A 24,025-nucleotide genomic window follows, 5' to 3' on the forward strand; every position below is an offset into this window, starting at 1 on the left:
TCTTACATTTTTTGCAATTATGATGTGATTTGTCAACATCAAAAGAAAGATGTTGCAATTGCCACATCACCATTACAAATTTAATTCATTATGATTACACTAAGGGGCAAACGTACTGTAAAATAATGAGTCCTTTAATGGTTTCCTTTTTTTATGTGATGAAATAGCATTGTTTGAAGAAGCCATTCAGAGCTGCTGTTAGATGTGATCTCCCTCTGGGAACAAGTAAAGACATTCAATGACCAATTCTTTCTTAGGAAAGTCTGAGTTAGGTTTTGACGTTTGAGTAAGTAACCTGTAGTAAGTAAGGAGTCTTGTTATAATATTGCCAATATATAAATGTTACAGCCTGTTTTGTTGTACAGTTGGCAGATAGGCAGTGTGGAGGTTTCTAAACAGATGTATCAGTTGCAAGAAACACCTAAAGGACTTTAATACCATCAGTATATCTTGAAAACTATCCTTTGCTCTCACCGTATCACACCTCCTATCAGCAGCCAATTTATATTCAGTGTAGTAACCATAGCTACGCATGGCACAAAAGACACATTTTGGGTTAGTGCCTGGTTTTTATCTCTGAGCTTTTAACCCCCGGTGAGCAGTGGCACAGCTTGAGATCCTCGGCCTCCTTTGGCTGCTCCACAGTCTAAGCTGACGATTATTGCAGTCTAAGCCTTTTCCATCAGTGTCCCTCAGCACTGTGGTGACCTACTGGGCAACTCTGTGTCCTTTAAAATATTTTTTGAAAGAACAGAAATTTAGTGACGTGGACTCTGGTGTGTTTGCATCATACTCTGTAGTCTGTATAGCTGTTTTTATTTTTTTAACGCAATCTTTTGTTGATTTTTAGTTTTTTCCCCATGATTTTATTCATATTCTATCTATTTAAATGTGTTACCATTATTGTATAAAGTTGCTATTATTGCTAAAGTTGTGGGCATGTAATAATGATACTACGAAAACAGCACTTGGACCTTGAGTCACTATAGGAGACCCACTTATACTAATCAGCTGTCTGGTGAACCACAACATGAAGCAGCGTTGGTTGTACATTGATATATTGTTCCCTGCCGTGCAGGAGGAGCAGGTTTGGACAGATCTTCAGTCTCTATCATGTCAAAACAGATTACAACATTGTGTGATGGAAGAGGAGGAGTGTGTGTATGTGTGTCTGCGTGTGATGGTAAAAAAATAAGCACTTATGCCTACAAGTCAGGCAGCTACTCAGAAGTACTGAATTTCTAGTTAATTAAAAGTTTCCACAAACTTACACTTCAACATTTGGAGATGCAGATATATTCTATTTCAAAGATTGATTTGAATATGATTTACATACATTTAAAATGCAACATTAGGACATAAAGTGACACTCAATATATCCCATTAAATCCTTTGACAACAGTTATTACTGTACTTGTAGTTGGTAAGACACAAAAGCTACTTATATTAGCTTACATATATTTCAATTCTAATTGAGTAACTGATAACGACAAAATATGAGGTTTTACTAATTTAGTTTAATTTGTTCACATGTAGTACACTCACAACACATTTATTCAATTTAAATGAACATCACTTAAGTATAAAGTACATACAGGTATGATGCATTATTTTGTTCCAAAACAATAAATCACAATGTTGTAAGCCTTTTCTTTAAGTACATTTACTAGATGTTAAATGTAGGTTAGCCTAGCTCAAATGCAAGTGATGCTTAACTCCTATTTTATCAGTCTGTCTTCATGTCTGAAGTATGCGTAAAGAAAACAGCTGTTTACAGAGATTTATGACAATAGGTGTTTCAGCTTTCAGCATTTAACTGCTGGACAAATTGTAGCGAAATGCATGATACATATCATAATGACAGACACAAATATAGTGCTTGCATGGGAAGCTAGAGAGTTGACCCTGCAGCTTGTTTTTTCCTCACTTAGCTGTGTCCTTGTTCCAAGCTTTTCTCTTTTGTTGTTATAATTTGGCACCACAGAGCATGTTTTAAATCCTGGGGCTCAAGTGGAGTATCTGTGAGTCAGCTGGATCTACAGAAGGGGGCATTCCCCATGGTTTTTAGATAATTACTTTCTTCCCTTATGACAACCCTATTGAATTTAGATTAGGCCAATAACAAACCTGCGACACTGCATGCCCTCTGCGTTGCCTCTTGTCAATAGGCTGTTAATGTGCCCAACCCTTGTCTCATTTTTCTTCGCGTGGCATCAGCTGGTCCCCTTCTACAACCACAGCGGCTGCCCACAGGCAAGTACAACCAAAACTGTGGCAGATGAGGCCGACAGAGGAAGTCTCATCAATAATGGAGAGCGGTAGCTGGGGGACTCGTGCAGAGGAATTGTGGTGGAGTGAGTGAGAAGTGCAGCTGGTGTGTTTGTCTCATTTCTTCCAAATGGACTTTTTGAAATGACGTTCCCCAGAGGGCATGCATGAGAAGAAGAAAGCTATTAATAGCTGATAGGCTGAATAAGTTGTCAAATTGCTGTTTAGATATGTGCTGGGCCAAATTTTAGCATTTATGGATGTTTTCCTTCTCCGTTCTGTCATCCTCTTCCCCAGAGAGTTGGACAGATATACTAATTAATAACACAGGAAAATATATAAAAAATGACTTTTTTTTAATCCAGGCCATAGGCGGTTGTCATATTGTATGAGGGAAATGTAAAATGCCAAAACTATTCAGCTGAAGTCAGCAACATGGGAGTAGTCCTAAAAGGCGCACCCTATGAAGGCAAAAACAAAAATCTCATCAATTTCCTGTCGGTCAAGCTGCGTGTAACTGTACTTCATCAGAGTCCTCAGAGGACTAGACACACATAATGATTATCTCTCCTGACAGCTGTCCAGATGCAAACAGAAATCCCGCCACTGAGGCACTGAGAATGACCCGGTGGCTGTTATAGTATGGCAGCGTCTCCTCCCAGCTGCCATCCTACTCATTCCCTTTCTTCAATGCCCCTCATTGTATTAGGAAGAGGAGGCCCATTCTTACTCACATCTCTCGTGCTCTTGTTTCTCCAGGGGCCAGCCCTGAGGACGTGAAACTGTTGGGAGAGTTTGGATGTCACCGGTGACATAGCTTCCACTGCGTCGGACCACCTTCAACTGCACACATCTCTACTCTCCAGACGGCACCAATTAAAGCAGGCTTGAGACAAAGAGTTGTGGCAGTATCCGACAACATCGACGCCAGGAGGAAAGGAATACACTGGAGGAGGGGGGTTTGCTTGCTGCAGACGGGCATAGGACTGCTTGTGAGTATCTCATTGTTCTCATTCTTGTGGGGGGAACACATTTCCATCCAACTGACCAGGATGATACTTCCCACCCCCTGCATTTGATGTTTTTTCCTGTACAGCAAATAAGAAGTTCATAACCAGACTTTTTTCATGCAAGAATAAATGCAAGGTATTGATGTCTTTGTTAGGAGCAGCATATTTCTATTGAGAGATCCAAATCTATGAGGATTCTTACTGTCTGATGACAGCCGGGCTGACCTTGACAATCCTTGTTCTTTCTTTTCATTGTCACTTATATGCCACATGAACAAACACACAGCTGCCTTATTTATTTATTTTTCTTCTACCAGGTAGCTAAATTTAAAACTCTCTGAGCATCAAACTCCATGGTTAAAGGCAAAAGGAGGATGCAGGTTATTATATATCCACCCACTGTCTTTCTGTCTCACTCTACCATGGCTGTCTTCCTGCTTTTTGTCTCGCTTCCCATCCAATAGATGTTCCATTTTCACCTGGAAATCCAGTAGAGGAATTAGGTGGACGAGAGAGGCAAAATGATCTGACAGATCCACTTACCTCTGCTGTCTAAGATCCCCCTGGCCTCTGATATTATTAGAGGTTGATATATATATGTAGGCATAGCACATGGGTGCAAAGGAGAGAAGGTTGGGAGGTGAATAAGCCAAGGAGGGGGGAGGTGTGAGAGCCGATGCTGCTGATGACAAAGCCGTGGAAATAATCTTAAGGTGTGGAGGCAGCAAATGATGAGATAGAGAGGTGGGGGAGAGAGAAAGAGCGAGAGGGGTTTGGCTGTTAAATCGCTTGTAGCCTCTGTTGTCTCCTCACTACGAAAGAAAATATCAAGATTTCTTATTGGCAAGCCAAGGGTGAGATGAAGCTAAACTTTATACTCTCATATTGTCTTTTGCCCGGTGCAAACAAACACGGCTGAAATAAGACACACACAGATCTATGGGACTTAAATAAACCACAGTGCCCTAGGATCACACTACTGGTCGATAGCAGTGCTTCATACTGCAACAAATATTAAAACTTCCATGCCTGATATGTAGATATATGTAGATATTCATTCTAAAAAAGAGATATCCACCAGATTCTCTGTTTGTGAAGTAAAAATGATACTTTTGTTAAAAGGCAGAAATATGTGCTTTGACAAACATTTTTTATGCCATCTTTTAGTTTTGTTTTTTACAAACATTCACAGTTTGCATTTACATTCACAAGCACCATCATCAGGTCTTAAATGACTGAAATCCTGCAAACATCCTGCAGACATCAGCTGTTGTTAGCATGCTAATATTGGATCTCCTCTACAGGGGCACTGTCTGCAACAATCAATGTGGACAAAGCAGTTTTCAGTTTAAACATTTATTTTGGCTAAATGTCACCATTGTACAACAAGCGCACATATTTTCTACTTACTTTTTTGCTCTTATGGCCTTTATAAATACGTTATAACCTTGGGTCGGTCAGTCCAAAAATGCACAATAATCAGAAAGGGTGGACAAATTAACAGCAATGCCTCATTGAGCTTCTGAAGCTTTTAATGTGTAGTTAAGTTTTAAATTTTGTAAACGCCTATTTTTGTTGAGACTGTTGCAAAGAGGCATGGATTCAACTCTGTCCTCAATTCGTTTGAGGACACAGTTTGTAATGTTATTTTATTGGGCTTTATTGCATTGCATTGGTCTTAATGCAATAGCCCCACACAGGCAGCCTCTCTTTACGTGGCTGCCAGGCAAACTGTTTGCTCACGTGTGGCTTTAACATGTGAGGAAACGCACAACATCTTTATGATCATCGTTTTATATACAGTCTCTCCACCAAGCTTTGAGAAAATAGCATATGTTATGTAATAATATAGATAGCACTCTCAACCCCTTTAATTGGTGTGAGCTGAATTAGCACTGACTAATCAACATAGCAGCCTCTCATCATAGATTTATAGACGGCCATGATTGCTGCCAGGGTGAAATTAACTCTTTCAGTCTGCAGGGAAATGTTGAAAGATGTCTGGCTGTAACATGCTCCCCCTCACGCACACAGGCACACACACAAACACACACACACACACACACACACACACACACTGATACGTATATGCAGATGAGACTTGTCTGTTCCTTCTGGCTGTCTCCGTAGAGCTGTCACACATGCTGCGTCTTGGAGCACCAGGAGACCGGGGTTGACTTGAATTAAACTGAGAGGATGTCCTTTCCAGATCTGCAGAGGGCCACAGAGACACATCCGCCCCCAGAGAGAGCCAGTCAAGAAGACAGAGGGAGAGAAAAAGAGAGAGAGAAATGAATGGAGGAAAAGAAGAAGGAGAAGGGAGGTTGGAGATGGGGTGGAGGGGTGGAGGAAGTTAATAAAAAAAGAGGCAGGGAGAAATTGTCTGTGTGAGAGAAAGGGATGGAAGATGAGGTGGAGAAAGAGGAGGACACTGGAATGAAAGGGAGGGAGGGAAGATCAAACTGTGTAGGTGTGTGTATGTGTGTGTGTGTGTGTGCGTGTGACAGAGAGAGAGGATGAGAGAGAAAGCCCACAGAAGCTAAGGCCACCAGACACACCTCCAATATAATTCCCTCTGTTCTGGCTGACTCTGGCTACACCACATACAGATACAGACGATACAGCATATTAAAAATTAAACTTGAATATCTACGTTATGTTATCAGATAAGTAAGATGTTCAGATCCTGTAATCTAATATCTACAGTGTGTTATCTATGGAGACCAAAACAAAGTTAAAAAATATCAAATAAATAAACACAACTGAATGCAGTATAATAATACAATTCATGGTGTGACCATGACATTTTGAAACCATCCAATAAAGTTTAAAAACTTAAATATTAATTTACGAATATTATAAAATGTTACTCCGAGTCTTTTATGTGATCGTGTGACCAAAGAAACAGTCACATACCTGCTCTGCCCTGTTGGTCTCTCTCTGGTCCCTGTTTGATTAACAGATAGACACTTCTTGGCATTATGAAATAAAACTGACATTGGGAGAAAATTGTGTTTTGAAATGAAATACTTTTGAAAAAAGAATCTTTTTAAAAATAAAAAGAGAAAATTAACTGGGAACTACTTTGATTCATCTCTAATAACATATCTGAGTCATTTGGTCATTGCGGCTTTTTAAATGTAACAGTATGCTGCTTTGTAGAAACTGTTTTTGTAGAAATTACTGTAAATGAAATATACCTTTGATGACAATTACATTGGGCTTTAACAAGGGTATTTTTCTATTTTATTGGCAGATTAATCAATTATATGAATAATTGTTGGTTGCAGCCCTACTGGAATTCAATAAAAATGGCCTGCAATAATCTTTGTTATTGTAAAAGGAAGCTGGGTAATATATGATTTTCTGACACGGAGAAAGAAGGACTGTAATTTTTTACAAATTTATGGGTATATAATTATAAACACATGACACAATTTCTGCTTATGGACTCCTCAGTTTCTAAGTATGAGTATTCTGGTAATAAACACTATCGTCAGCAATAGGTAATACAGCACCAGCTGCACATAGAAGAGAGAAAATTCAGTTGCTGTACTCTATGTTAGATGCCAAAAACAACAACACTGGGTGTACTTTATGTGTTAATCTGCCTCAGCCTTTATCACAGCTGCAGCATTGGGACTAATCTCCTAAACAGTGGCACATGATACCAGTGTCTAAAGAGCTAAGCATATACGGAACAGAGCAGTCTATGTTTAGAATAGATTACAGTAATGTATATCCTGACCTGAGGCTCCAGAGCAGAATTAGAATAGGCCATCATTTTCTATATCTCACCTCCAGGCATTGTTATTAACAGTAAGTGCATTTCCCATTCTGTTCTAGTGTCCTTTGTCTCTGCCTTGCCCTGGATGATAAACACGCCAGAGACCAAGGTTTTTGTAGAACAAGAAATTGGAACATAAATTATTTAGTGAGAATGTGCCGTCCCCCCCAAAAAAAAACATCCATTGTATTTTCTCCTTATGCCTGCAAACTCTGCAATCCTTGAACCTTCTGCCTAGATTTCAGCTTGGTGATAGGGTGAGCTTGCTGCTCTTAATACAGGGAAGACATTGCTCATCGTCACTCCACCAAATCTACTGTGAGCTCACTGCTGCATTTCTTCTGCCCTTTGTTGCACAAGCTCTTTGTTCTGTAATGACACAAACCAGCTATGCAGAAATTCCACAGGCCACGTTTTTTTTTTTTTCATTTCAATTTGAGGACATTAGCTGCTAAATCATTGTCAGATTAATGATGAAATTTCAAGCATGAGGTACAATCATTGTATGTGATTACTTACACATAGGGGAAATGAGCAGTTCAAAGATAATAACACACACATTTTGTGGTTTTAGGAAGCACTTAAATGCATCAATATTTACTTGGTTTTTTCCCACCTACAGTACAATTACATTTGTCCCCTTGGCAGTTTTCTGTAGCATCAATTATACAAGCTTGGCATTTACAAGCCAAGCGAGCATACAAATGGCTGACCTAAAAATTTGTGATGAAAAAGCAGCCACCATGAAAATTCTTTGTGAATTAGTTTTTTGTGCTTTTTAGGTTATCTTATATTTCACCAGTCCTTTCTAAATGGTTTTTAAACCTAGGCAGACCCCTTGAACTTGTAATTAAACCGCCCACTAATTGATAACTTCTGAAGAAATCCATGATTTCTTTTTAAGCATGCAAAACAGAAAATGTGTACAACAGTGTTATTTTAAATATTTCAAATTATAAGAACTGCTCAAAGTAGCCGACTGTGTGCAACACCAGCTTGCAAAAGCCTTGAACCGGGATGCAAAATATAGAGCATGTGTGCAGGGACACAGGTTTCTCAGACATGGATAATGTCGTATTGTAAGGTTAGAAGGAGTAAAAAGTGTTGTGCCATGATGCAACTGTTTGCAATTTCATTGTTATCATGAGAAATGTCTCTCAACGTTTCCCTCTTGAACAATGAATTATTTAGAGCACAGCAACCTGGTATTGGAGTGTAAACCATTCACAGAGGAGTTGTATGGCACAGTTACTGTAACCAACACAGAATGCCAAATCATGGTGAAGTGAAAAGTATTTTTTTTAGCACACAATAGGCCAAAATAAGCGCAGTAGATCATTGAAAGTTCAGCATTTCAACAACTCCATTCTACCTAAACCAACATGACCCAAATAAGTGGTTCAGTCTTCCAGACATTTTTGGATTTATCCATGAGCCAGCTGGCTGCAAAAACTGTATGGTACCTGCACACAGTGAGCTCCTGCAAGATTAGATAACTAGGACTGCTCTGAGACTCAGCGATGTCCTGGGGAATTGTGAAAGTTGGTGTTGAGTTGTCTGATGAAACCCACACACGCACAAACAACATGCAGCCATATGTGCACACAAAAAAACACAAGCAAAAATATAAACGCATCCACTCACGCCCACACACAAACTGGGAGATCCTGCAGGCTTTTGAAGAACTTAAATCACCCTGAAGCCCATCAGACCACATCATGTGTGCATGTGTGTGCCCTAGGCACACCAGTTAACAGGACAACTACAGCCTCGACTAAAGCACAGCCCCTCAGATTTGCACCATCTCTGCTGGGAAGCAAAGGGGGATATGCCAACATTGTCTCGCCCTGCAGCTATACAGCCCCAACAGACCCCTCCCAGGCAATCTTATTGCTCTATTTTCTAGCCCAGCTGGCTACAGTGTAATGGCCACAGTTTATGATGTTTAGTGTCTGTGAGAAGAAATAACGTTTTTTTCCCTAGTTGCTAATCATTCGTTCTTCATCTGTTCCTTAGTAACTAGTGAAAATGTTGTGCCCCTATTGTAAAGTGTTACCAATAGAGCTTTGTGCACTGACTTAAAGTTAGTCTCACACTGTGGAAATCTCACCAAGTTAGATTTGGAAAAACAGTAAACCTGGTATGTGGAGGTTGGCCCAGTCAGTGAACTGAGGGGAGCAGATGATGACGCAACGCACTGTGACTCAAAGCACCTCATCAATGTAACTATTTAAACAAGACATTATAAAACTGCATGGTGCAAAATGGTCTGCCAGTTAATTGATTTTTGTGGATAATCACGTCAATGTTGCTGCAGAGTAGAAAATCAGACACAACAATGACAGAGCCCCCCAAGTGGACAAGTCCCCATATGTAAATGACAAAATAGGTAATTAGTCAGTAAAATTTAAAGTGACCCATACATGAGAACTCCTACTGCTCTAAAACTACTTGGTTAGGGTCAGGGAAAGAACACAAGTCCTGGGACTGGTTTTACAAAGAGATTGTAGACTAGTGTATGTAGTGTTAGTGTAGTCTTAATTAGATTAATAAGTTAATTAGTTAGACAGTTTCACAAAAACAAAGACTTGATTTAGGCCTTAACAGTTAGCCACTTTAGTTAGCATCTCAGCTCTGCTTTAGCTGAGCCATGTGATGCATTTGCTTGGTCAGCCATGTTTTTTAGTGTTGATTTATTTCTTAAGATGGTAAAGAACTAAGAAGTCGGACTATGTAAGCCATAGTCAATGTCGGTGTCACAGTCCAATGCTAATGACACCCTGTTGTTTTTCTGGTGAGGACCCCCACTGTTAGGAATGGGAAAGGTTTGCGTCAGTGTCTCAAGTGAGGGGAGAGCTTTTCAATCGTCTCTTCTACAATCAACATAAAATAAACACTGACTGTACAAGAAAAACGTGTTTTACCAGACAACAAGTGAGACAGAAATTGTTGGCAGGGTTTGTGATGGTAAATGAGAATGACAGTTACTTGATTTGTATTCCAGCCAACAGTGAGCATGTCATCTACCAGGTGTAGTGCCTCTGGGCCACTCAGTAACACCTTGTTTAGAGCTGTAATGGTGGTGACCCCCCTGCCGGGACCAATCAGTGTAATTTTTAGAAAATTTTCCTGAAACCCACTTGTGAGATGCATCAGTATTATCCAGTTTTCATTCATATTATTAATATTTAATTACTATTTCAGTTTTTGCAAATTATGTGTGGATGCACAAGCAATGAATGAATGGATAGATAAAGACTACCAGTTGTTCTGGGATTTTATCACGATCAATGCAGAGAGGGTGATAATGAACACTTGAGAAAAACTGTGTCTTGAGACATTTGAATGTTCTGAGCTGGCCAACCATAACAAGATTAACTGAAACGCACACACTCATCAGGTTTGTGGAGTGGTTGAGCTATAGACACAGACAAACACACACACACAACCAGACAATATTCCATAATGCAACAGCATTAGAGGGAGAAGGGGTAATTCCTCTGCCCACTAGAATCCTTAAATGCTGACATCGACAGAATGATCACCAGTGTAAAGAAGTCTTTCTCCTAACAAAGTCAAATGCACACCGGGTTTGTATAGTGAAATGGGAAATGGCTGCCAAGACTATGATGAGGCACATAATTCAAGCAAACATTTGACATTATCACATAATCAACGCCAGATGAATGGCTGTGTTAAGCGAATGACCTTTCATCTTGCCTAATGTTTATACTCCATCCATCCAACTAGTAATATGTTAAAGGTCAAAGGGCCAGAGGGGTCAGTCAAACTTTAGGGATATACTCATCAAACTCATAATGACGTGTCACCACCAAGGGGTCATATGTCAGTTTAATTTGTTAGCGACCAAGTACTTATGATGTGCATTTCAGTTCAGTGCAAGTCATAAATGTTTGGTGAAAGAACAAGGCTTCACTTAAGGCTGGAAATTATGATAATTATAAAAATCTGCAGGCGAATTGAGGTGAAATGAAAATGAAAATGGAAACCAGTGACCGTAAAAAACGTATTATTGTGCTCTAACATGGGAAGCTGTTTGGAGGAGTCACTGTGCAATGGTATGGGTCTTTAAACTGGAGGAAAAAACAGCCTTTAAATTGTTCAATCAGCCGACTTTAAGCAGTGCAAGAAGGCACAGGTTAAGAGCGGAGTGATTGAATGCAGCTCTGATAACACCTGATTGTAGCTCAGTCCCATCCATAACCTCCCCACTAACTTTGTTATTATCAACCCTCCCTTCCTGTGGACTTTACAGCTGGATGGCCTAATTGGAGCCATTTCCACAGATAATGTGGCAGCCCCGAGGGGGCTAATTATAGATACTGGGCCGACCCACCTCAGCTATTCTTCAGCTTCCCCCTCATCGGGATGCTGTGGTTCAATCCAGTGACAGATAGGCTACAGTAGGGTTTCCCTCAGCCTACAGGCTATTGATCAGCCTTAGGATGGAGGAAAGTCATGCTGGCTTTGGTGTGTGACTGTGTTAGTGTGTGTGTGTGTGTGTGTGTATGCGTGTGCATGTGTGTGTCATTATGGGCACAGGACTGGGCACTGCAGTAATGACTCACCTCTCATGCGTCAAAACTAAACTAAAGGCAACATCATTATGGCTGTTGCAGCTGTCAGTGAAATATAACAATATAGGACATATGGCTGGGATATATGGTACAGCTAAAAGTTAATTAATTGAAATAATTCAACATTTGTTTGTCATTTTTAAAAGAAAACAAAAAATTCTCACAGTAAATCTAAATATCTTTTTCTGACATTTTATGGACCGAACAACAAATCGATAAATCAAGAAAAATAATCAACAAAATAATTGATAGTGAAAATAGTAAACCAGCTGCTGAAGCTTTATAAATGTACCATACAGACATGAGAGTGGTATCGATCTTCACATCAAAATCATAAAAGTAAATAAGCATATTCGACAACAGGACTATTCCTTTAACAGCAGCATTCCATTAGCATTCATCTCAAGTAGCCTCACTGCACTCTTGCTAGATATAAACATGTCTGTTATGGTCTTGTAATGAAGTTGTTACATTCAGGATTTGGTTTTGGTTTACGTATTTGAAGTCCTGTCCCTCATTATTATTACCACTATGACACAATACAGTATATGTCTTCACAGATGCTTGCACGGCATCCATAAAGCTGAAAATCGCCCATGGATTTGGTGACAGCATTGCTGGGAAGACGTGCCGTCAGTCACCGCCGCGCTCTTTATCTCAGCAAAGTCATTGCTCCGTTGAGTCAGTGACACCTCTGTAATGTAGCATCAGCAGACACACAGTCGCTGTGTCAACAGTGTTCTGTTGGTGTCATCTTTCTGTGCCCCCAGGTGCACTTTGAATGCGACATAGCATAGCAGCATGCACGCAAAGTAGAAGGACAAATAATAAGCGATAAGCAATGATTTGAAAGGCCAGTAAAGAGCAGATTATGAAGGCTCGGGGTTGAAATGTCAAAGGTGCCTTGTTTTTACAGTGAGCAAGAAACTATGCTGACTTGGTACTTCATTAGGCCTGCATTCAACATCATCACTTATTTGACATTTTACAAGAGATCCTTAAATGTCAGTGCTTTTATTCCAGAAATACCATTTGTGTGAAAGTGGTGCATGTGTGCATAACTGCTTTTAATATAGAATTTTAAATAATAAGGTAGATTGACTAGCATGTAAGGAGTGCTGCCAAGAACTATTTTCATATACAGTACAAGGGGATGCCATTGCATTCAGGTCTTTTTTCTCTTGGAAATAGATACTGACGTGTAAGCAAACCTAATTTTTAGTTGTCTATTTTATTCAGTGTTTGGACAGCAGCCCTAATGTGTCAACACATGAGTGTAAATACATCATCTGTGACACATAAGGTAATGGGCTTTTAGGATATCATTGTGGTCATAAAATATACTGCATAAAGCATTAGCAAATGGAATGACTCGTACAGTAAGCATGGGAAATAATAATAATAATGATGTATCCACTAATTACCAAAGCTATTAAATGAGTCTCCACCACAAATTAGTTTGTCTCCTGGGGGCTATGTTTCACTGGCAGGTTCAAAGCTAATGACAACATGTCATAGAGGGGCATCACATATACCAACACTCTTACTAATTATGTAATTAAGACAACACCAGAGATGGACATGAGCAAACTGGCAGCTGTGTTGATTCCATAATTGTTATGTGCCAAGTTCATCTGCCGCTGCATCACACATATCCTTATAACCTCTACTTATCCTGAGGAGGGTTTTGCTGTGCACGCATGCTGTCCTCCAGCACTTCCCTGATTCAAATTCACACAAGCTGAATTGCTACACTACTACACACACCTCAGAGCCACTAAGTTTTGTCATGTTGGCCAGATAGCTCCACTCCATTTTCCCCACTGGCTTGTCTCTCCTACCTCAGGCTACTGGTGTCCCCATATGTCATTTTTCCTACCATCAGCCGTAACTTTTAAATCTCAGCTTTCTTTCTTCTTGGCTGATGCAGATCAGGACAAGTATAAAATATAAAATATGAATAAAATTCAATTTGTTTGATTGTGATTTAAATGTACATATTCCTTCAGATTCTGACCCACTGTCAAACAAGCAGTAAGTTATTTAACAAAGACTCTCCTTAAGGAAAGTCTTCTCGTCATTTTTCCTCTCTATTTACGACAATTATTTCCCAGCCCAAACAAAACTCTTGGCTACTCTGTCACTACATTAGCTCAAATCCCCTAGGTTTAATTAGCGATGATCAGATTCATAATTATATATATTTTCCCTCCACAAGGGCATATAATTGGGGGACTTAAACGCAGGGGAATCTTTCATCGGAGAAATCCATGGTCTAACCCTCATTAAGGAACTCAGAGCTCAGCAGAGCTAGCAGAAGTCTGAGAGCGAGAAGGTGCAGTAAAGAGTCGAACACCTAAACTCCCACTCAGGAAGCAGGCTTTAATTAGCTAATGAATGTGGGAGCTCCCTCTGCCAACCTTTGACCTTATGCTGAGGCATAATAAGCCTGTTCACAGTGTGAGACATGTCACATGCGGTTGAAATCAATGCCCTGTACACCAAAACCAATTTTAATGAGATAAACGCTCTGTTATCACTTTTATTGTTAGTAACGGTTGAAGTCCTCTTTCATGAATCATTCCTGGAGACTCTCCAACAGTTGTAATGTATTGATTTAGTGTCATTTTCAACAAAAGCCCCCGCTTCATGATTGATATTGCTTGTCATTTTAATGACACAGAAAGGAACGACATTTTCTAATTTACAATATAGACCAAAACCTCTGATGGCAGCAGTGAGGTTGCCATCTAAATCTTAAATATGTTATTCATTTCCTTTTTGCCACAGCCTCATAAAAAAAATATCATTTGATGACCAGCCCCTGCCTGTAAAAAAAAAAAGTTCACCCTGAAAATTTAATTTTGGTCAGTGTTGTTGAAGAGCATTAATATTCATTCATTAATTCAGTGAGTTTAAAGGAATACATTTGACATTTTATCAAATACAGTTATTTAAGTGTAAAAATGGCAATTTGCTCTACTGGGAGTCTTGTGACTGTTCATTGGTTGGAATCAGTTGCCAGGCAACAAGCCAAGGCATATTTTACTTGCGGTTATAGGCAAATAACCAGACTTAAAACATCAAACTGCTGTTTATACACCGTTCTTTTTTATAAATTAAACGAACATGATATAACATGTTAATTAGTGTAATTAATGAGTTATAGAGGTGGTGGTAGGCTGGTTTTGTTACCTTTGAATAGAGCCAGACTTGTTGTTTCCCTGTTTAGTGCTAAACTAAGCCTCAGTGGCTGCTGGCTGTAGCCTCGTATTTTCTCTACAGATGGAAGTGGTATCAATTTTCTCATAACTCTCTGCCAGACAGTATTTCCAGAAATGTCAAAACTGCAGGTTCCACTGGCAAAATTGCAAGTTTGAGATAGTCCTTTGACTTGATGGAGTTGATACTTTTAATAAATCCAATCTATTTGCTTTAGCGTACACCAATGACTGCTATCTCTGTCACACTTATAATACAGATACAGTTTCTAGCAGTCTTAATGAGGAGAAACTTTGAGGCAGTGCTGGTATTACTCCGGTCTCTCCCTGTGGTCTCCCCAAGATGACATCTCCTTTGACTCTATCCTGATCAGAGCTGAGCTGTGCTGACCCAACATGGCAGGTCCAGGTCTCAGTGGCATCCCCTGCAATCCTGGCGGGACGCCTTCAGTCTGCTCAGCCAGCTGTGATAGAATGCATCGTGCTCATTGGAAATGTGCCCTGGGTGAGTCAAACTATAAATTAGTCAGGATAAGTTAAGGGCAGACTGCGCTAGGCTATCCCCCGCAGTTATCAGCAGAGAAGAACCTGCCTGAAGGTTGGTGCTCTTAAATCTTTAATCATTGCTGAGCCAGCCTGATCCAGGCGTGGACTGGGGCCATCAATCAGGGCCGATGCTCACAGCTAATGGGTTATTCAAGTTTTCCTGAAAATGAAACAGCCATCCTCATCTAAATCAAGCAATAGCACTTGCTGCCACAGTATTTTTTGTATCAAACAGCATTTACATTACTGGGATAGCTGGTCTTGTGCCATGCAAATACTTAAAATCTGGCACACTAAAGATTGACATGTTTACATCCCATTTTAGAAACTCTTTGATTACTAATTACTACTGTATTACTAAGTATTACCACTGTCAGCTCAACTAGTAAGTTATAATTCCACTTAGCATTATTTAACGTAAACTAACATGATCGTAAACAACATAGCTGTCTTTCCTCTCACAGGCAGCCACCGTCTACATACAGTTGCTTGCCTTCCCTGCATTGCTATTATTAGCTTGACTCAATGCAGTTGTTTCATGAGGAGGGGATCAAATTTTGAGGAGACTTGCTCTATGGCAGGTGTAAATTTGATTGATGGGACAAGTAACACAAAACCAGTGTGAAGGCGACCTTTCGTTGAACCTAAACCTAGAATGAATTGTGACATAGCAAGGCAGACCTAAAAAGATCGTCCCATCTGTATGCATTTAAACAGAGAAAACACCTCCTCCAACACAAGTCACATGAAGATCTGCGATTCATGAAGATCTGCGATTCAGGTTTTTTTTTATGCCTTTTTTTAATTCAAAGAACATTAAACACTCTCGGTCACATTTTGAAAAGCAAAATAATTGCCAATTCTGCTTAAGATTTCAAATTAAAATTGTACCGTGTGTCATCAGTCCCCCCTCTGCCAACAAATGAGTTTAATTAGTTTGTGAGAAAAAGACAGTCAGAAAGATTCAAACTGCCTCAGTGCACCCCAGTCTTTAAAACACAAGATTGTTCTCAAGTACACCAATGAAGCCGCCTCTAATTGTTTTTCCGTCCATTACATTTTACAGTTTGAGAGAGAGAAACCCAAAATTGAGCCTATAAATAAAATTGAATTATTGAATATACGGTATTTATACACACTGAAAATCTGGCTTTAAAATGAGAGGTTTTACACCTGGAATTCATGCATACAAACTTACAAAAAATTTGAAGAATGGAGGAAAACGTGAAGAATTTGTTTGATATTCAATAATGTCATTTACTTTGCTGATCGGTTCTGAAAGTTTCTGTTTAGTCTTGCTGAATACACACAGATGCAGAACTTGTATATACAAAGGCATGCATGCATTGTTCTTACTATCCATGACGCATTTAAGTATGTAACATTGTCAGTTTAAAAAAATGTACTGGTGTCATCAAGGGCTGTACATTTATTAAACTTTGTGATGATCTTATGATGAATCTGTGCCTCGAAATCCAAAACCAGGACAATGTGAGAAGTGAAACGTCAGGGAAAGCCTAGACAGATCACCTGCTCCTGGCTTACTGTACTTCAAAAGCAATTAAGCCTGTTTGAATCAATGCCCTCGGATTCAAAAGAAGACTTTAATGGCACCTCTAGGCAAAGCTGTTTTTGGGGCTGTGACAGTAACATCAATAATGATCTATTGCAGCAACCTGTCTTCTAAGATTCCCCAGATATCTCTAAAAAGTGTTCTGGGCTTCACCAAGTTGGTCTGAGACCAATGAATTCAAAAACGAAAACGAACGATTGGACATACCAGGACACACTATCTCCCGAGAGCCTCTCTTCCCTGTCGACTGGAGAGTACATCAAAATATTGCCACAAACCAAGCAAGGAAAAGATGATGTTATTATTGGTCCTCAGGAAATAAGAGACGGTTGGGGCCAAGGGAGCTCAGAAGTCAGAAGCAGACTCGATTACAAATTTGGAAACTTGCCTCTGCTTCGTCTTAGAAGATTTGGCTTTACCAATCTGAGGGAGAAGGGGATGAAGAGGGAGAATGTGTGAGCCTGCAAGAGCTGACTTGATAGCTCTGATATACTTGTCAGTGTGAGGGACTGAGTAATAAATTATCAAAGTTTACTCTCCGTGCCTAATAAAATATGTTTATAGCCCAAATAACAGGAATGTATTTCAACATATTTCAACATTTTATGTTAACATATAATACAAATATGTTTTCATAAAGAGAGCACAATTCTTTTGTTAATTTTATTTCACATATAAAGTTGTTTATCTGAAGACTGACTGAATACTGCCTAGGACCAAATTTACGGTAATTAAAATGTTTCCAGTCAGAACAATCGACTTAAATTAATATCCACCTACTAGCTTTCCCCCCATGCTTTCAATCATGTCTTGTGGTCTTGGACAGCAAATTGAGTTTGCTCAATTGTCAGATGATAACAGTTTAGTATCATGTGAAGTTCCATAATTGACAACCGAGTTATTTCCATGACAATATAAAAAAAATCCCATGAGGTATGGTTGAAAGCCTTGGGGAAAAAACCGATGTAGATCTCAAGTTAAGATCTTTTCTTATCAAAGCCTTACCAAAAAAAATTATGTATTTTGGTTACAATATCATTCAGTGACAGTCACCAAAGCCAATCAAGTTAAACAAAGCCTTTCATAGTTAAGATTACGAACATACAAAACATGGCACATGCAACATGAATCTATCTTCACAGTATATGATATGGAATAGATTTGTCCCACAAAAAAAATCACTTTTTTGTTCCGACTGCTGCCTGATGAATCCTCAGAAAATTGTTCAAGAAGAAAAGATACTCTTTAGCTATAAATTTAGCTAGATTGAAAGGAAAGTTTAATGAGGCACTCTGCGTCCTCAAGTAATAGCTTGGAGGCGCAATACTACATTGTGTTTTTATTATTTTAAAGGTGATGACAATCGGGTCTAAAATGTTCATATTTTTAAGTAATAATTTACTTTATAAGTAAGACAGAGGATTTTAGATGCAAAAGTTATTGAAAGAGCTGGTTTTTTGTTTCAGATTTGTGCACATACTGTTTTGCATTCCCAAAAGTCAGCACAGTTACAGGAAGGCTTTGAGGTAAGATCATTTAGAGATCTGAGGAAATAAAACCATGTAAGGCGCATATGGTACTAATATGGTAATTTGCTACCCAAGCTGAGTAAAGATGAGTGTATTGGTGCTTATATATTATGCCATAATCATAAAATCATAATAATAAAATTCAAGTACGAAACACGGTCCTAAAACAAGGGAGAACTTGTAATGCTGCCCAGATCTCCCATTCTTTTTATTTCACCCTGTATCTCTGACACATCCAAACCCACAAGAGAAACGGACTGTTTGTCCCTCCCTCCTCCCCTTCCTAACCTTTTGGGGGTAATGGTGTTAGTTTAACAATCAGTACAACAATTTTCACACGTGGCATTGTTGATGTGATTCTTTATTAATCAGTGGCAGGTGTTCTCGTCACAGCTGGTTAACTCGTGCTGATGTGAAAGGCTGTCAAGCTTCATTGTCTGCCATTGGCTGCTGCAGTCTGTGGTGTGTATTCTGTGTGCCACATCACACAGTTCAGGTGCCACAGACACAAACAGGCCACCTGGGTGCTTGTGTCAGCCAGAGGCCTTGCTTTACATCTGTTGGTGCTACCTATTTGTTACTATTTTACTCCCTGTTGAGCAGAGATGGAGGAACGTTCTACATTAGTATAACAGAAGAGATTAGAGTAAAATTGATAAGAAGTTAGAAACAATGAGAAATGGAAGCTGCAGTTTTGTTTTATTGTTTCATGTTCATGTGTGCCATGCTGTGCTATGCCTGTAATGTTCACTTTCTAAGCTCTGTACAACAGTGCTTGAGCTAAATAACATGAGCTAACATGCTCACAATGAAAATCCTAACATGTAGATGTTTAGCAGGTACATTATAAGGTTTACCATAATTCACCCTCTTAGTTTAATGGGTTATGTCAGCATTTACTAATTCATTGGAAATGACATAGATTTGGGTAAAAATCAACATATTACCAATTAATATTTGACCTTAAGAGGACTCTACAATCCTGAGGGGGGCATGAATGTCTGGACTGTACCAAATTCCATGATGAACAGTCTGTTGAGTCTCCAATATCCTCCTTGATCCATCCTTTGGGATGTCTCCGTCCCTTGATGTCTCTACAAACTGTTATGGTAATCTGTCCAACAGATGTGGAGATGTTTCAGTCTGGACCAAAGTAAGATACACTAACAAAAGTAGATACATAGCATAATTCCAAGTAAAATCTTCCTTTAAAAGTTAATCCTGCATGACTCAATTCTCCTCAAATAAAATAAAAAACAACTCTGTGCCAAAAGAGAAATCAAAACTTTTAATGAATGCATTTTCTATTACAAAAGAAGCATTTTTAGCTCTGCACATTCTTTATAACATAACAGCAGGATGAGTTCCAGCTCCAGCTGGCAGTGCTTGTCGTGTTGTTTTGTTTTTCCAAACATTTTCTTTCAAAAATGTTTAGCACTGAGACGCTGCAGTGGCCTGTCGGAGGGTCTGAGATTTTGGCAGGTTGTTGTATTACACTGTTTTATTCTGTTTAGCTCCATCACAATGTGTATAAGAGGGGAGTGCTGTAAAGAAATCAGTGCGACAACACTGTCATTGCAACTTGCATGACAGTACCTGGCAGCAACTGTAAAGCCTTTCTATCGCTGTTGTTTAGTTATTTCTTTGTCACTACTATACTCGCTTGTCACCGTCATAAAAAGCAAACACTGCAGAAGCTGCATTAACCCATGAGGACCGTTTTATTCCTTTTTCCACACAACTGATGTCAACCCTCAGATGCATGATCCTTCAGTTTGAGAAATTGGACAATGCGTCAGGGCAATCTGAAAATAGATTGTGTTGAAATTTTGTGCACATCAAGCACAAACACTGTATTACTGGATCACAGGCAATTTGCCTTTTTATACAACAGTGTGCCTCAGTAAAATGATTCAGGGACTCCTGCTGTTCATTCCCCAAAACCTATATGGTTCTTTATTACAAAGCCCCTAAAAATACAGTCTTCTGCCATCCAGTTTTGGAGCTGATGCAGCATGCAGACATCACTGCCTGAGTGAAGGATAAGCCTCCATAGAAGCAGCGTTCCCTCAGATGTATTTGAATAAGACATGATGCCAGTTTATTTTTGTAACATCCCCCACCCCAGACTCTTGGCAAGCAATGGAGTTGTGACTAACCCTCTTCCAGTTTCCACATTAGGTGTAAAAAAAAAAGAAAAAAGAAAAATACTGAATCTATGTCTATGTGCAGTGGGGCTTATAACTTATCAATATACAGTATTAACCATTTCACACATAAGAGCCAGAAACGCCAGCATAGCAGCGGTATATTACCAGCCCCTGGGGGGAGGGATTCCTCCTGTGAATCTGAATGGTGTGCATCCAAATTAGAGTTCATTACTTTACAGTGACACACTTTTCCTCAGCTGCATTTTCAGCCCGGGCTCTTTGATGTTAAATAATGAACAGGCGTCACACAGCCACACTGCTCATGAAGGTGTCTATAGCCAAGAATCTCTGTAAGGCATTTGACTCTTAGGCCTGTCCAAACTGCTATGTTTAAACCTGGCTGACTGTCCTTGAATGTCTCATGGGGGGCACATGAAGGCACACGCTGTGAAAATACAAAGAGAGCAGCTCTTACAATCCCTCATCACTGAATCATATTCACTGAAATGTCTTTATTTTACAGGTCTGGACTCAGTGTTGCCTGTCTGCGCGAGTAGACACGGCAGAGGAAGAGGGAAAGGAGATGGTCGGCTGAGGTGTCACAGAGGATGTCACCACTACGAAGCTTGTCCAGTATGCAGTGTGGTCTTCCCAGCTGCGCATCACCAGTGGTGCCATGATCCAGTTATAACTGTGGGTGAGCATCCAAAGCCTTTTTCATTCACATGGTTGTATTAATTACACACAAGCAATGGTATTAAAAGGGGCATTTCACTTTACACATGAAGGTCAGCTTACTGGTCACATGTAGTGCTACTCAACCTCTGAAATCAGTTTTATTTTCTCTCGATGACCATTGTCAAGTCTGAGAAAATAAGATGTCATAGTGATGTCATCAGGGTTATCTCAGTTTTGGATTAGGGACTATAAATGTCTCATTGCAAACTAAAGGTGAGGAGTTTGAAAGATGTGGGCATTTACCAGGCAGCGAGGGTCTAACAAAAGATGCTATCAGGTTGCATTGTGGGAAATGTAGTGGAGTTAATTATTTGGGGCTCTTGACTTACAATGGGGACTGAAAGGATATCTCAGCTTCTGCTGATTCCATTTTGACCATTCTAATTTTAATCCATCTTTTGCCGTGGTCCAACTTTATGAAAGTGGAATATCCCCGTAAAGTCTATTAAATGCCGTCTGTATTTGCAGAGCGATCCGCCTTGTTGAAATTGGCTTTTTGGATAAAAAAACATACTTGGGTAAAGAACTGACTAGATCGAAAAAGGTTTTTCTAGGTTTTCTGGGAGAAAATTCTGTTTTCTAAAAAAAAAAAAAAGCTATCATTTTTCAGCCACCAGATACTTTCTCCCAATACTAAGTGCATATTTACAAAGTCAAAAAATCCATTTAACATAAAATGTAAGCAATAGCAATGATGTCTGATGGGTAGATGTTCGGCAATAATGGGGATTTGTTCTCTGTGAGTGCCTTCCAGATTACATGAACTACTGATAAGAAGTGTCTTTTTTTTTCTTTGGAAATGAGTATATTTGCTACCTATAGACTAGAAATTGGTTATTAAAAAAGGGTTTGTTTGCATTTCTGGCATTTGTAAGCGTGTGTAAAATAGCTGTATTTCACGTTATGATGAGATGGTCTACAAGGCGTATTTTTCTCCAACTGTAGCATTAACATGGTTAAACCTTTTTCTTTCAAAAAGTGCATTTGGTTTATTTTTTTCATGGTGTGCTAGAAGATTGTCCATCTGTCCCCCATATCTCCCATCAAAAACATGGCTCAAAGGGATGCAGTCACTGTGCTTATCAGAGTCCCATACCATCAGGACATGGACATAGAAGGGGATAATGTCTTTTTCTGTACAACTTCTTATACTTCTACATAAGCGTGCAGAACCATGCACAATAATATTTTCCACTGAGGACTTTGTAATTCACCTTCCCTCTTGAAGTAGAAAAAAAACTGCTTTAGAACTTAGGAGTTCCAATTTCTTTATCAGCCGGAAGCATGTATACGGTGTAGGGTTTGTGTCACAACTATACATACTTAAGCCATTCTTACCCGATGGCTTGGGCATTAATGGTGTATTTATTTACAGAGCTCAATAAACATAATTGGTATGTACAAATATGTTAAGCCTCCATATTCTGCTACCTTCCCAAGCAGTGAGAGCAGGATCACTGTGGGGAATATGATGACTTGTTTCCTCATGTGTAAAGCTGAAATGAACACGGCAAACACCTGTGCTCACATTATGTCTGCTTTTCTCCTTTGTTTAATTGAGCACATCAGTTAATAACTGCATTTTTCCAGTTAGGGCTCGGCGTAATGCCAGAAGCCTATTAAGGAGGAGGAGAGACAGAGCCTGGGAGAGATGTGGAGGTCTGTCATCTTCAAATTCAATGTAAATGAGCTGCATGGCAATGAAGTGCAGTACAGGGAGTGGACACAATCATAAGAACGTCAGTTATGTTCTCCAGTGTTCATTTGTCTTTTTCATAACTTCTGGCAGACTATTACGTAAAAATGCAACTGGAGGAGGGAAAAATGTGTCTCATTCATGAAACATGCAATTTGTTCATAAAATGTTAACAGAGGAAGATGTGTGTTTAAATACAAGCTTTCTTTCACTCCAGGTCTTAAAAAGGCCTGGTCTATTTTTTTTTATTCTACCATAAATTTGAGAATTGTGGAAGCAGGAGGCTTTCAACTTTTTGTAGGGTAGCTCGGAAGTTGGCAACACCCTGGTTCCTTTGACAAAAAGCCAATGGGACTTTTCCATTGAATTTTGGATTATTGCAGAAAACAAACTCTGTGGCAAAAAACAAAGGTTTATGATATACATGTTTTGTCGGCAAGATAATTGTCACAAATTAACATCACTTTTATGATTTTTGAAGTGTAAATACAATAGCCCGAAGTCTTCATTTAAGGCATCAAATCAAAACCCATTAAAAAAACTTGCTGACTTTAAGTTGAGGTAACTATATATATAATATATATATATAACCATATATATTCTTGAATTTCCCTCTGGATAAATAAAGTTATCTATCTATCTATCTATCTATCTATCTATCTATCTATCTATCTATCTATCTATCTTATCTATCTATCTATCTATCTATCTAATCTATCTATCTATCTATCTATCTATCTTCTATCTATCTATCTATCGCGCTAAAATGCCTACTCATTTCCGGTTTTAGGACTCGTTCCTGCAGCACTCCATACAACTCTTTACCCTCCTCCTGTGATCTGAATGTATGCTAACTGGGAAGCAGAAACTTGGAGGCTAAACCTTCTTTGACCTCACAGACTGTACCTT

At 39.3% G+C, this 24,025-nt stretch overlaps 1 protein-coding gene across 4 annotated transcripts in view; it reads left to right on the top strand.

The window, feature by feature from the left end:
* Nucleotides 1-24,025, top strand: part of b3gat1a (beta-1,3-glucuronyltransferase 1 (glucuronosyltransferase P) a) — a 72,582-nt gene that overhangs the window by 32,102 nt on the left and 16,455 nt on the right. For 3 of the 4 annotated variants that reach the window (XM_035680686.1, XM_035680688.1, XM_035680689.1), the window contains exons 2-3: nucleotides 3,028-3,260; nucleotides 21,206-21,379. The gene's annotated coding sequence lies outside the window, so the exon portion shown is untranslated. The remainder of the gene's footprint in view (nucleotides 1-3,027; nucleotides 3,261-21,205; nucleotides 21,380-24,025) is intronic. The other variant, XM_035680687.1, reaches the window with a different exon arrangement.

This window comes from Morone saxatilis, unplaced genomic scaffold (assembly GCF_004916995.1).
Source record: "Morone saxatilis isolate NCDOM2014 unplaced genomic scaffold, NCSU_SB_2.0 Contig8, whole genome shotgun sequence".
Classification (NCBI taxonomy): Eukaryota; Metazoa; Chordata; class Actinopteri; family Moronidae; genus Morone; species Morone saxatilis.